We start from the raw sequence: 15,265 nt of genomic DNA on the forward strand, positions 1-15,265 counted from the left end.
TCAACAGTACTGTAATCTTCATAACTCCAAATCAATAACCGTACAAATTGTCTTTGACAAGATATGTACCCCCAAAGTGTGTCTTTCACAGGATCAGTTCGTTTCCTTTGTAATTTGCAACAGCAGCATTAAACTGCAAATGTCACAACTTTGAAATGTCCAAATGACGATGACATGGCAAAGGGTCTTAAAACAAATAAAAACAAAAAGATTTATTAAATTGCATTACAAAATAGGCAACTTACAAATGAATAATTTTGAGGACACGTTTTCTTCGTATAATGAAACATAAACAATGTAAATGGTACCAGTAGTCAATGTGTCAAAACTTTGGTCAACAAACATCTTTGGCCTGAATTTTATCAGCTTGCCCTTTCTAAAGAGATGTCCAGCACGCACTGTTATCCTATTAGATTAAAAGTTGGTTTTACCTTAATGTCATACTATGTTTTTTTTCTAATGTCATACTATGTTATTTCATACTTGCACTCATGAAGTTGTCAATAACATCTTGACGTAAGTCCGTTTCTTTCTCTTCACCACTGTCAACTTCATTTGGCATTTCAACATTATCACCCGGTGCTTCTTTATGGTCTCCACCCTCTGCGATGTACAGGACGTTCGGTCGCAGGCCTATGTTTTGCATCATGCAGCAAGTCCTGATAATCTGGCATACCTTATCACGTGAGTAGAGGAGGGCTCCACCAGTCTATCCAAACCGCAAAATCTGGCCTTTTGGGGCCCAAAAGACCGCGCCACTGGCCTCTGTGTTCTTACATTGGCCTAATTGAAGCGGACTTCCCCTGGCGTTTTTGTATTCCTCGGTGGTGCTAACAACCATGGTCGGTTAGGATAAGCTGAGTCTCCTACATGAAAGATAAAAAAAAAAAAATGTTTTAGACTTGGCATCTTTTGGCGTGTTTCCCCTGTCTTTTTGCTTTTTGTTCTCCTGGTTTTGACCGCTGTTCATTGTTAAAGTGCAAGTGCTCCTGTTGTAGATTGTGTTATGGATTGGTGTTTTCATGATTGGCATATTTGATTTACAATGAAGTTCCTAGTAAAGTGCACTGAGAGTGCCAGGGCCTGTAAATCAAATGCTACTAGTGGGCTTGCAACTCTGATTGTGCCACCCACAGAAGTAGCCCTGTAAAGGTAGGTCAGACCTGCCACGGCAGAGTCTGCGCACAGTTTGGAACTGTCATGTCGACCTGGTAAGTGCACTCACTTGCCAGGACCTAACCTTCCCTTTTTGTACATGGTAGTCACCCCTAAGGTAGGCCCCAGGTACCCCTGTGGGCAGGGTGCAGTGTATGTGAAATGTAGGACATGCCCTGGCGTGTGTGGCATGTCCTGATACTGAACTACTGCCCATTTCGTTTTTCACTATTGCAAGGCTACCTGTTCCCATTGGATAGATTGGGGAGTTTGCTTATAACATCCTATAAACATAACTACCCCAGGGAACAAGGTAGGAAAATAAAGTTTAGTATGCCTGAACTCAGACTGTTAAAATGCATCTTTTAGTGAGACAATGCTGTTTCTAACCTCCTGCCAGAAAGCTGGGCCAAAGAGAATAGAACTGGTTTGGACTAAACAGAGACACTTTATGCCTGAGAGAATAAAGGATTAGTATATATACTGGGGCCCAGACCCCTGAACTTCAGAGCTCGCTGGAATCGAGGAACCTGCCAAGGAGAAGAGCTGGGAGAGCTGCCAGGAGGAGTACTGTGTCGCTGTATTGTTGCTTTGTTGGGTTGGCGGCCTGCAGTTGCTGCTTCTGCCATGGGCAGTGAAAGGACTGGACTGGACTTTCTTTACTTTTTTTTTTTTAAATATCTGTTTTATTGGCATTTGTAAAAATAACATTCACATTCAATATAGTCTCACATCCATAGCAAGAGTATCATCTTTAAAACATTCACTGACAGCCCTCTCCTTTTCACAGCATTGATATACCACTGAGTTAAGATATTATTGCTCTACATCAGTGAGTCCATAATTAGTTTCTCCATTGCGACCATCTCTTCGAGCTCTACATTAAACCCTTGCTATGGCATAGTGCGCGATAGGGAGTGGTTGAGTTTATCAACACCATCTTTTACAGATATACATATATTCAGAGTGCATACACAACTGCCATACAGTAACTCAAAAAATGTATAAGAGGAAAGGAATGGCAAAAAGGAAAGGAAATCTGACTCGGTGCATCCACAAACTTGGTGCACAATTAACAACTGTAAAACTACCAGGGGTCTTCTATCAATACTGGTATCGGAGAATGTGCTTGACGCTACTGTTGGGTTGGGGGCCTCCAGAGGAAGGGGGGAAGAAGAGGGGAACGCCAGGAGAGGCCAAAACAAATCGGGGCAGTGACCAGCCACTGACATCCAGGGAGATATCCAAATAGTGGCCTGATATAGGGGAGCAAACCCAACCTGTTCCCCGGGGCCCAAAGTCATGGACAAGTTCTGTTATAGTCATCAAGGGATTAGGGGTTATGCGCCTCTCCTGGCCCCTCAGTCAGCCGTGCTCGTTTGGGACTCTTGATCCGGTGTGTTACGTGTGTCCCAGCCTCTAAGTATATCAGCCCAGGGTTCTGCCAAAGGTTTGTGCCTCTTCGTAATCGTATTCTCTCCGATTAAGGCCTTCTCCTCTGCTCTGGCCCAAAAGGACACATCATTTTCCCAATCTATAAGTAAGGGATTCCGCTTTGCCTTCCACCGAAGGGCTCTCCGTCTCTTAGCCAAGAGTAAAGCCAGGTCTATAAACCTATGACCCATTCTTTTGGATTTGGGTCTTGGGAACAAGCCCAGAAGGCATACCTCTGGGGAGCTCACCAAATTACGCCCCAAGACCCCATTGACAGTGTCTATTATCCTAATCCAGTACTCTGTAAGCCCAGGACATGACCATACTATACCATATGATCAAAATTGGCGTCGACTAAAGAGCATCTGGCGCAGGCCTGATCATCCCTACTGTACACTACATTCAGCCTGTGTGGGGCAAGGTATGTTCTATGGAGAAAGTTAAATTGTAGGAGTTTAAAGGCTGCATTCCTAGACACCTTTTTGGACTTCCCAGGACCTTCTTCCACTTCTTCTCAGTCAGTTGCCTATTTAGGGTGCCTTCCCATCTCTCTTGTACTCGCGGCAAAGGCCGGTGAGTCATTTTCATTATTGCTAAGTAGAGCCATTTTACTAGGTGTCTCGCCGAGCCCAAAGTCACCATTGCCTGAAGGGTGGCATTGCGTGGCAGGTTCTGTCGTGTCTACGCCCCACAGTTCTGCCAGCGCCCCGTATCTTATGGTAATTCAAGAACTGTCCCTGTGGTAAGTCATGATACTCCAGAAAGGCCTCTGACGGGAGCAGCAACCCATCTCTATAGCAATTCCCCCAACCGTCAGCACTCCTGCTGCCTCTCAGCCCTGCAACTGCCGCTGTGTGAGAGGGAACCCATCCCTACTTGTGGGAGGCCTGTAAGGGGAATACTTGATACATAAAGCGGTCTATCTTTAGATCTTGCAGTGCATCTATCCCAGCACGTTACCGCCACTGAGAGCAACGTCCCCATGTGTTTGATCTTCTGGCGACGGTTAAGCATTCTAGGGAGCAAGGTCATTTCTGCGGTACTAGCCGGCAGTGATAACGTGTCGAGCCCTCTCCCAGCAAGCCACCTGGCCAGCCACTGGAGCTGTGTCGCCAAGTAGTAGGCTTCGAAATCGGGGGAACCCAGTCCTACCCCTGTAAGTGGAAGTTGCACTGTTTGCTGGGATACTCTATTACGTCCGCCATCCCACACCAAATCTCTCAATAAGGTGTCCAGGGTTTTAAACCAACTCTTTGGGATCACCACAGACAAACTGACGAAAAAGTATAAGAGTCGTGGTAGCACCACTATCTTGGACAGTGCTACCCTAGCCATTACTGGCAATTTGAGTGATCGCCAAAAGGAGACCTTTGCCTGGAATGCTCCCAGGGCACTTCCAAGGTTCCCCTCGAGCAGGTCCACTTTACGATGATAGATCTGTATTCCTGGGTACCTGAAGGAGGTCGACGCCCACTCCAGATCTAGCGGGAAATCCAGCGGTCTGTCCAGTGTGGGACTCAATGGGAACACATAGCTTTTGGTTTTGTTTATACGTAGTCCCGAGAGCTTAGCAAATTCCTCAAATTTGCAACACAATCTGGATCCCACAAGGTCCATTCCGCAGATAGATCAATACGTGGTCTGCGTATAAAGATATTATATGGTGAGTCCCATTAAGAGCCACCCCTAGTCTCTCACTTTCCTGCCTGAATCGCTCTACTAGTGGCTCCATAGCAAGAGCGAAGAGCAATGGTGACAGAGAACACCCCTGGCAGGTTCCTCTATATATAGAATATGGGGTGGAGACCGCTGCACCTGTACGCACTCCAGCTCTAGGATTCGCATACAAGAGGACCCATTGTGACCAGCCAGCTCCCATCTGCATTTTCCCCATGACTGCTAGTAAAAAGTCCCATCTCGGGGAGTCAAAGGCCTTTTCCAGGTCTACTGCCACTACCACAGCTTTCGGATAGTCGCCCAGGTCTTTTTGGAAAAGGACATGATATAACCTTCTCAAGTTGTTGGATGTGGAGCGTGAGGGTATAAAGCAGCTCTGGTCTGTATGGACCAGTTTCTGCATCTGGCAGAAGCCTAATCGCTAACGCCATAAGATTTTAAAATCAATGTTGAACATAGACATGGGCCAAAATTCCAATACCGCTGCTACATCCTTCTTTGTTTTTGGCAAGGGAATCACCAATGCTTCCTGAAGCAATGATGGTATCCGCTTCTCTTGTAGTGCAGTCACATAGATCTGTTCTAACCTCGAGGCCAATATATCCACAAAGGAGGCGTTAAATTTGGCAGCGAGGCTGTCAGGCCCAGGTGTTTTCCCCCCACGACATCTCTTTGATGGCTGCTCTAAATTTCCCAGCCTTTACCGGCAGCGCCAGTGAGTCTCTGTCTAATCCCCGCAATCCTAACTCTCCTAAATATTCCAGTACATCATCTCCCCATATTTCTCCTGGGGTCCCATAGAGTTACTCGTAATACTCCCGGAACGAATCCTTGATGTCCTGTGGGGAGCATAGTACATGCCCATCACGGATACTGGGAATTGGGGTTCCCCTGCTTTTCGGTCTAATCAACCAGGCCAGTAGCCTCCCCGCTCTGCCCCCTTCTACGTGTTGCCGTTCTTGGTACATTCGGTAGTCTAGCGTCCGTAGCCTGTCCCATGTGGAGTTACAGAGGCTCCTCACTTCTGCCAGTCGACCCTGCACTTCCGCCCCACCCTCTGTCTATCTAACGCCAGGATCTGAGCTTTCAGGGATTCAAGTTCATGGGCAATCTCCCATCTAGCCCCTACTTCCTGCCCTAAACATTGTCCTCGGAGTATCACTTTAAAGGCATCCCATTCTATCAAGTGGGAGCTAGTGGTTCCATGATTTTCCGCAAAATAGGTGGCCATGGCTTCAGAGAGGAGTTGTTTAAAGCTGTCATCTTCCAACAGAGTGGGATCTAGGCGCCACAGTGGGATGGGGGCCCTCTCGAGGGTAGGGGCAAATCGTATTAGCAAGGGACTGTGATCCTTACATATTCAGCCTGAGATCACATGGGAGCCAGCCTGTCAGGGCAGAAGACCATATCCAGTCTCGTATGTAAGTCATACAGGGAGGAGTAATAAGAGTATTCTCTTCTATGTGTGTTGTACAATCTCCAAGCATCTATCAATTCCCACCCATTCAACCAAGCCTTGAGTCACTTAGCCACAGTGGGTGCTATTGTACCTCTCAAAGGGGGAGTAGATCTGTCCCATCCTATGTAACATACACAATAAAAATCGCCCCCCAGAATAAAGTCATCCTGTGCCACTCCTGCCAACGTCCCAGAGAGCCGCTCTAGAAAGGAAAGCTGATCACGATTTGGCGCATAAACACTTCCCAACGTTATTTCCCTGCCCTTCAATTTACCCCTGACCACTACAAATCTCCCTTCTGTGTCTGATTTTCCGGGAGACCTGGAAGGGGATCCCAGGCCTGACCCACACTAGCACCCCCCTGCAAAAGCCGAGTAAGTAGTTGCAAATAGCTGCTCTCGCCATCTACGTCGCAGCCTAGGCACTTCCACCTCCGTGATATGGGTCTCCTGCAACAGTACCGCGTGGGTTCCCCGACGTCGTATGTAGTTCAGGATACTGTAGCGTTTGGAGGGAGTGCCCATACCCCTAAGGTTCCAGGTCAGGAGTTTAAACTCCTCAGCCGGATTACTAGCACTGGCCATCTCTCAGTACAGTCCGTCCCCCCAGTAACCCTCCCCCAAAGCACCAACCTGTAGAAGTGTCGCAAACGTCCTGGTGTGTAACAACAAAACCAACATAACTCCCACACCCATGAGTGGACTGACAAAGGTCAGCTGCCCAAACCTGCAGAAGAACTGCATTATACTGAACTGCAGTAGTTAGTTAAGGCTCAAAGGTACTAGCGCAAGGACCTAAATAGAAGGCCCAAAGCTGCGGAGTTGGGACCTATGGGGAGCATGGCAATCACCACGGACGCCTAACAAACGCACCAATGAACACCCGGGGTGCGCCCGCCTTGATAGGCTGATCCTACCTAGGAAGGTAGTGAACGCTCGGCGTCTATCCCCCTCCAGTGTGGTGTGCCACAGGGCTCTTCTCTTAGCCCTACATTGTTTAATGTATATATGGCCCCCCTGGAGGATGTGGTGGCCCCTTTTGGTTTTAAAATCATCAGCTATGCTGACGATACGCAGCTGGTGGTTGCTCTCTCCCATCTTAACGACAACCCAGACTCTCTGCATTCCTGCATGTCCGAAATCCATACTTGGATGTGTGACTTGGCTTTAAAGCTGAATGGTTCAAAAACTGAATTAATATTGCTAGGGAACAAAACCCCTTCGCTTCCTCTGACTAGCTGGCCTAGCTGTATGGGAGCTCTTCCGAGTCCCAGGAAGGAAATCAAGAGCTTAGGGATTTGGCTGGAGCAAGATCTCTCATTTAGGACACAGGCGAAGAAAACGGCGGGAGTCTGTTTTGGCCTTCTTCGTTCTGCGCGTAAAGTCATCCCCCTGCTTCCATGGGCATCTAGGAAGCTGCTCATTCTGGAGCTTATTGTATCCAGATTAGACTTTAGTAATATTATCTATCTAGGCGCCCCTGAAGCGACTTTCAACAAACTCCAGCAGGTTCAAAATGCTGCTGCAAGGCTGCTTATGAACACTCCTAGGATGCAGTCAGCGAAACCCGCATTGAAGGCCCTGCACTGGTTGCCGGTGCGGGAAAGGGTCAAATTTAAGGCTCTATGCTTAGTGCATAAAATTCTGCAGGGGAAGGGATCCCCCATTTTGAGGAATTTAGCCGTGCCTTATAAGGCCAATAGAGACCTCCGTTCCAACCAGAGTTATCTGCTCCAAGTTCCCAGAGTGAAAAGGGCGCGGTCTGGCGGACGTAGATTTTCGGTTAATATTGCCTACTTGTGGAACGCGCTTCCAATGGGTCTGCGGTCTGAAACGAGTTTGGGTCGGTTTCGGAAACTTTTGAAAAGTTTTCTTTTTCCTGCTTGACGTTCCTGACTTCTTAGCCGTTTTTTCTGGTTGTTTTGCTCTGGACAAGTGCTGGGATGCCCTAGGGTAACTATGCGCTATATAAAAACTGCATTCATTCATTCATTTCCACCACCCCCTCAAAACCCCAACAATGGAAGCAGGCACCGGATCCCAAGACAGGGAGGGGGGAGAAGCAGATAAAGGGAGGAGAATGGTGTATAAGAAGCCAAATGAAAACCTGAAACCACAGCCCACAGTTTAGATAATATCATCAGCTGTGTTCGGAGTCACAATTGGTAGCTGAACACTGTTACTGCAGGATACATCAGAGTCCGATTCATCCGTCCCTTTATTCGAACCTGTGCCGCCATCCGATGCCGACCCTGCCTCATGTCTGCCACCGCCTGTAGTGCCTCTGCTCTTTCCTTTGCAGTCTGTGATGAGCTCGGTTTCTTGCAGCTCCCCCGCCGCTGATGTCTCCGCAACCACTTCCTGGGCTCCCCGGCTGCAGGTTGAGCCACTTTCGAGAGTGTCCCAGGCCGGCCCTCCGTTTAATAGGCTTCCAACCATTCCCAAGCGGCCTTTGGGTCCTCACAAAAGTGCGACTGCCCACCCAGCACTATCCACAGTTGGGCTGGGAACATCAGTGAGTATTGGATTCCCTCGTCGCGCAGGGCTGTTTTGACCTCAAGGAAGGAGGTGCGGTGCTTCTGAACCTTCAATGTGTAGTCGGGGAACAAGGACACTTTGCTATTGTCGACCACGTTTGGGCCCTCCGTGTGCGCTTTCTGCAAAAGCGCATCTCTATCCTTGAAGTGGAGCAGTCTGGCCACCACTGGGCACGGCGGCCTCCCTGGGGCCAGAGGCCTGGCTGGGATGCGGTGCGCCCTCTCCAAGGTGTAGAGCTGTGACAGGCCCTCCGGTCCAACCATCTCACGCAGCAATTGCTCCAGGTACTGGATCATATTGTTACCCTCCACCCCTTCAGGCAAACCTAGGACTCTCACATTGTTCCTTTGGTTCCGTCCCTCCATGTGCTTGGCCCTTCTTTCCAGAACAGCCACTCGGCTGGTAAATTCCCCCATCTGATTAGACAAGGAATGGTGTTCGGTCTGCTTAACCCTGTCGGCCAGTTTTGCATGCTCCGTCCGCAATAGACCCAGACCCACTGCCACAAGGCTGTTGTCTTGATGCAGCGTCGCCTTGGTATCTGCAATGGCCACTAGAATTTTGGCCAGTTGCTGGTGGACAGGGACTTCCGAGGGCTTACCTTCGAACTCCATGTGTACTAGCTCAGATGTTGCATCCTCGTGGTCTGGGGGAGTTCCCATCTGCTTTCTTCTAGGCTTCTCCATCATTAGCGGGGCAAACTGCCCAACGGAGGATCTGGTGCGCCCCTATCTTGGCCGTCGGGGGGCAGCTGCCAGGATGTCAGCCACCCACCACTTCAGTGCAGAGACACAAAGTTCCTGTGACGGGGGGTGACTCGTCCTTGCACCCCACATCTTCCTGCAGCACCCCAAACCGTTTAGAGCGCCTCCCAGGATTCCTGGCCCACTGCTCTCACTGCGAAGTCCCTTGTCCCGCCCACGTGGCACCTAGGGCAAGACCTCTGGAACAGGTCTCCCAGAAAGTACCCACAGGCAGGTGGCAAGGATAATGGGGGTCACACTGCGCTGCTGCATCCCTATAGCGACACCGCGCCTATTCCGTGGTCCAGGGATACAGCCTGGCACCGCACTCAGGCCCAAGATTGGAACAGTACCCCATTCCGAGCCCCGTTATAAGTCGGCAGTGGACGGAGTGCGCTCCTCCCACAGCTCCAACAGTGTGTGCGCTAACCGACTAAAAGGTATGCGCCACTCAGTGTCCAGGGCCCCTAATGCCTTGCTCAGCCCGCTCCAAAGTAACCAAACCAGGCCCAAACTGCCTCACCCTCCCTGTCCACGGGGTGCCAACCACTGCGGGGAGCCCCCGCCGCCATGCACCCTCTGTTCCAGTCCTCGGGCCCAAAGGGGAGTGGCGCACTCAGCAGCCCAGCCAGCACAGCACCGTCGCACCTCGCGGCCGCACCCCAGTCATTGGGCCGCCAATGCCACACCTCCGATCTCTCTCCGCTGCTGCCAAGGCACACCCACGGCTATATCCCATCAGGGACAGCCACTGCCTGTCGCGGGCAGAGAGAACCTAGGGCACCGCTCATGTCCAGGGGGTCGCTCCCAGCCACTGCCTCTCAATTGAAGCCCCCGCTCCACACACCCAGCTGCGCAATACCTGAGAGGGGGTGATCCGGCCACTGCCTCGCACTTCCAGTGCGCGAGCATCTCAGATGGTGACACCGCTCCCCTCTTTGCGGTGTGGTAGCGACGGCAGTTCAACGCCTTCCAGCGCCTGCAGGGCCTCACTATTCCGCCAGTGCTCGCTCTGTGGTGAGGCACCCCGGGCACGCCACCGATCCACTACAGCCCCCGGCGGGGAGACAAAGTTTCAGCGCTTCCCCGTTCTCCGGAGATCACTGGTCAGGAGGATCTCCATCTCCCGGCTCCGACTTCCGGGCCGCTCCTCCGTCCCGGGCCGACCGGCTCCAGCTCCCGCTAACCGGCTCCGTTGCTTGCACAGCAACCTGCCAGCACCGCATCGAGCACCGCTTCGCCCTGCACCGTAAACCTTGGTCTCACGGACACCGTCTGGACGATCGTCACCGAGCCGCTGCCTGCACTGCATCGAGAGGGCACCGCACCCTGCATCGCTTCCATTTTCCAACAAAACCGCAACTGTTGCTACGACCCACTCACACCATTGTGCCAGCTGCAACTAGAAAGGTACTGTTACCAGTCTGTCCACGCTTTCGCTGACCTATACTGACGTGGTCGGCATGGAGCTGTTAGACTCTGTTTTCATTATCGCGGTAGCCACAGACGGAGCTACCGACTCGTACGAACTGTGTTTTTGAGGTATTTCTGCACTTTTAAGGATATCTTGCAAAGTATCTATGTTTAAGTACTGTATGTTGGATTTTTATCATTTTGGTCTTGTTTTGGATATATAAAAATATTGGATATTTTTCTTAACTGTGGTGTCCTTTTGTAGTGTCTTCACTGTTTTACTGTTAGTTATGTGCAAATGCTTTACATACTGCCCCTAAGATAAGCCTGACTGCTCGTGCCAAGCTACCAAGGGGGTGAGCAGGGGTTATTTCTGATGAATACTTCTGCCTGTGGATTCCTCTCCTTCTGAATACCCCCTGCGCCAGCATTCTGCGGAATTTCTTTCCTAGCTCTCCCACGTCGACGAGGACGTCGTAATAGCACGGCTCCGCTCGCGACTCCGTATGATGTCACCGGAGCCATAAGAGGACCTTGTCGGCGTGCTGACGTCAGTTCCCTTTTTTCCACACAGTCTACGCGTAAGGGTCTTTCTAGGGACTCTCCATTTTCTATAGAGAAAACTTTGTATCCTCGAGGATTTCTAATGGCTACTTCTAGGAAGTCTGGATTTAAACCCTGCAGGGAGTGTGGCGGTCACATGTTGATCACTGACCCGCATGATGATTGCCTTTGGTGCTTGTCTTCGGATCACAACATCGATGAATGCCGAAGCTGCAGGAAGATTAATCCGAAGGCCATTAAGGAGCGTGAGGTAAGCTGTTTATAGCCAGAGCAAAAAAGGAAAAGAGGGGTCGTAAACGAGCGAAGTTGTCGTCTTCTCAAACTTCGAAGTCAAGAAAACATAAGATGTCTAAGAAGAGATATGGCTCTGCGCGGTTCATCGAAGGTCAGGGCTTTGAGGTCGCCTTCTCCAGCTAAGCGACTTCGAAGGCAGGACTTTGTATCTCCTTCTCCAACTTCATCTCCACGGATGACGCTGGTTCCATCTCCGGCTCCGAGGTCGCCAGCGTCGAAGGGCTCTTCGTCGCCTGAAGGTTCTCCGGCTCCTTGTATGTCTCCGACGCCCAGGGAGTCTTCTCCAGTCCATGTGGCTTCACTTCTCCGGGCGCCGGCTCCGCAGGCTCCAGTTCAACCTCATGTGGTTCTTGTTCAGGAAGATACGGATCCATATCCTCCTATTCCTGTTCCTGGATCAGACCCTACGCATTTTCTTAATGCAATATTTGGCATTTTTGCTAGGGCCTCTACTCCATCTGATGCGCCTTCGGGCCCCGTGGGTCCTTTGGCCTTCAACTTGGGTATGCCTCACCACTATGCTCAAGCACCCTTTGTGCCATTGTTGCCGACGACTCCAGCTTGGCATTTTGACTCTGATTCAATTGACGCTAGGATTTGAAGCTGAGGCTCCTCCATCAACGCCGTTGATGTCCTCGCCGGCGCCATGGTTGGCGCCGCCGAGTCTTAAACCGCGCTCTAAGAGAAAGGCACAGAGGCTCCTTGAGGAGGAGGAGGAGGAATATGCACAGGAGCAGGATGAAGGAGAGATTGTTGAGTCTGTGGACGAGTTTGAGGGCTTACAGGAGGCCAGTGGATTGGATACTTCTCCTGAGTATGATCTCTCATCTCCAAAGGCTGAAGTATTGCAAGACATTGCTCCTTATGTGCTAATAAGGAAGGCAGCTGAGTTGCTTGATCTGCAACTTCCTTCAGCGAAGGTAAAATCTAATATCCTGCCTGAGGTTCTTAATACACCTTCTACAGCCTCTGAATCTCTGCTACCCTTTAATGAGGCTTTAACGGAGCCTATTTTGGAAGTTTGGCAGAAGCCCTTGTCTGCTCCTGCAGTTACTCGTTCCGTTTCAAGAAGGTACAGGCATGCTCCTGGGGATCCGGCTTTTCTGTCTTCGCATCCCTCACCAGAAAGCTAGGTGGTCCATGCTTCTTGTTGGAAGCAATGTTCTGGTTCTTTCCCTACCATACCCGGTGATAGGGATTCTAAAAAAATGGAGCAAGCAGCAAAGAAGGTATTTTCTTCTGCAAGTATGGCTCTAAAGTCAATGCACCTGTCTGCTTTGGAGGTATATCCATGCTCTGATGGACTCAGTCAAGCAGCTAGTTTCAAAGTTGCCTGAAGAGGATGGGAATAATTTCTTGGAGGCCCTTTTTGATTCTCAAGCTGTGGCCCGTCATGTGATACAATCGGACACCGCTGACTCTCTGGCTTGTGTGATGGGGTCTTCTTAGATCGTCCAGATTTTCTCCTGATGTTCAAGCGACTCTGCTGGATTTGCCCTTTGATGGGCCGAGACTGTTTGGAACTAGGGCTGACTGCCTTGCAGCGTTATAAGGATAGCCGAGCAACTGCAAGGTCTCTGGGCCTTCAGACGCAGTCTAGGGGATACGGCTATAAGCGGTATCATGGTTTTGGAAGGGCTGCTTCCTTTCGTGGCCGCCAACAGATTCAACAGAGCCAGCAGCAGCAGAATCCTCTGTACAAATCGTACAGAGGGAAAAATAAAGGACGTCTTAGGGGAGCCTCTTGGCAGCAATCCTCCTCCACTTCTCCTCCCGCCACCGTTGGTACTTCAGGAAAGCAGTTCTAGATCCCCCATCTTAGAACATGTTGGTCCGGTAGGGGGTCGGTTGTTCCACTTTCTACAAGATTGGAAATCGATCACTTCAGGTCGTTGGGTTTTAAATCTTGTAGAGAATGGGTACACCCTCCCTTTTTTAGAGTTTCCTCCTCCTTACCCTCCTCGCCAGGGTTGTGCTCAGAGGACCACTTACTGCTTTTACAGAAGGAAGTTCTTACCTTGTTACAGAAAGGTGCGATAGAGGTGGTTCCGGAGCAGGAAAGGGGTCAGGGTTGCTACTCCTGGTATTTCCTGATCCCAAAAAGGACGGTCAATTAAGGCCGATCTTGGACCTCAGGATTTTGAATCTTTACCTCAGACAGGAAAGGTTCAAAATGTAGACCTTGGCTCAGGTTCTTCTTGCGCTGCAACAGGAAGACTGGATGGTGTCCATTGAACTGCTGGATGCGTATTTACATCTTCCCATCCTGAAGTCACATCGGAAGTATCTCCGGTTCACGGTAGGATCGCAACACTATCAGTTTGCGGTTCTTCCGTTCGGTCTCACTTCCGCACCTAGAGTCTTTACGAGGGTGATGGCAGTGGTAGCAGCACATCTCAGAAGGTCAGGGGTTCCTGTTTTCCCCTACCTGGACAACTGGCTGTTAAAAGCAGAGTCTCCGGAGTTAGTGATGTGCCATTTGCAAGCAACAACGCAGCTGTTGTTCAAGTTGGGTTTTTCAATAAATGTACCCAAATCTCACCTGGTGACATCTCAGCGCTGCCTGTTCATAGGGGCAATACTGGACACTACTGTGTGTCTGGCTTTTCTGCCTCCGCAGAGGGTTCTCGACATTCAGAAGATGATCCCTTTGTTTCACGATGGAGCGGTTGTTCCAGTCCTGAAGGTTGTACGCCTGCTTGATCTGTTCGCTTCCTGCATACTGTTGGTCAGTCATGCGCTCTGGCACATGAGGGCTCTCCAGTGGTGCCTCCGCAGGCAGTGGTATCAACACAATGGAGATCTCGGGAAGAAGGTCAGAATCTCCAGAGAAGCTGCAGCGGATTTGACTTGGTGGGGTGTGGAGGGCAGCCTGTCTCAAGGAAAGCCCTTTCAGCTTCCTCCACCTGGGGCCACAGTGATCACAGATGCCTCCACTCTAGGGTTGGGTGCTCATCTGGGGGATCTAGAGGTCAAACGTCTTTGGTCTCCAGAGGAAAGGTTGCTTCACATCAACCCTTTGGAATTGCGGGCGATACGTTTGGCACTAAAGGCTTTCCTTTCTTCACTTCGCAGTCAGTCGGTTCAGGTCCTGACGGACAACACTACCTCAATGTGGTACATCAACAAACAGGGAGGTGTAGGGTCGTATCGTCTGTCGAGAGGCTCTGCGACTCTGGTCCTGGGCTCAGAACCATCAGATTTGTGTGTTTGCAAATCATCTAGCCGGTGTGCTGAATGTTCGTGCGAACAGTCTGTCGGCATTACTCGGCCGATCATGAGTGACGGCTTCAGCCGGAGGTGGTCCATCACATCTTCCAGATGTAGGGGTCTCCTCGGTTGGACCGGTTTGCCACCCACGAGAACGTGCACTGCCCGTTGTTCTGCAGTCTCCAGTTTCCGATGCAGGGAGCGCTGGGGGGAAGCGTTTCAATTGGATTGGAGCTCACAACTCCTTTATGCGTTTCCTCCCATGCCCTTGATTCCTTGGGTTCTGAGGAAGATTCGTCGAGACCGGGCCCAAGTTATATTGATTTCACCAGATTGGCTAAGAAGGGTGTGGTACACAGATCTACTTCACCTCTCATCGCACCCTCCGCTCCGTCTCCCTCTCAGGGCAGACCTCCTCTCGCAGTCGCAGGGGCAGGTTTTACACCCCCACCTCCAGAGCCTGCACCTTCATGCCTGGAGATTGAACGGGGCAACCTGAGTTCCTTCTCTCCCGCCGGATGTGGTGGATGTTATTTTATCGTCCAGGCGACGCTCCACCAAGTCTGTTTACTCTTCCAGATGGTCAAGATTCGTTAAATGGTGTGGAGAGAGACCCATTGATTAATTTTATTAATTTATTTTATTTATAAAGTTTTTTATATAGCGCGAACATGACCCACGGGGGTATCAGAGCGCTTTACAGTACACTGTTATCACACACTTTTTTGCATTTTTTTCTTTCATACAATCGGAAATCGCATACAATACAAAAGAGGTAG

The 15,265-nt window shown here is 50.3% G+C and overlaps 1 protein-coding gene across 9 annotated transcripts in view; it reads left to right on the forward strand.

The window, feature by feature from the left end:
* The window catches only part of HENMT1 (HEN methyltransferase 1), a 660,905-nt gene that overhangs the window by 63,162 nt on the left and 582,478 nt on the right, over positions 1-15,265 (forward strand). The window contains exon 1 of one of the 9 annotated variants that reach the window (XM_085602235.1): positions 666-684. The exons of the other annotated variants lie outside the window; for them this stretch is intronic. The gene's annotated coding sequence lies outside the window, so the exon portion shown is untranslated. Of the gene's footprint in view, positions 1-665; positions 685-15,265 lie in introns of those variants that run through there. 9 annotated transcript variants of the gene reach the window in all.

The sequence above is a fragment of the Triturus cristatus genome, chromosome 4_2 (genome assembly GCF_964204655.1).
Source record: "Triturus cristatus chromosome 4_2, aTriCri1.1, whole genome shotgun sequence".
NCBI classification, from domain to species: domain Eukaryota; kingdom Metazoa; phylum Chordata; class Amphibia; order Caudata; family Salamandridae; genus Triturus; species Triturus cristatus.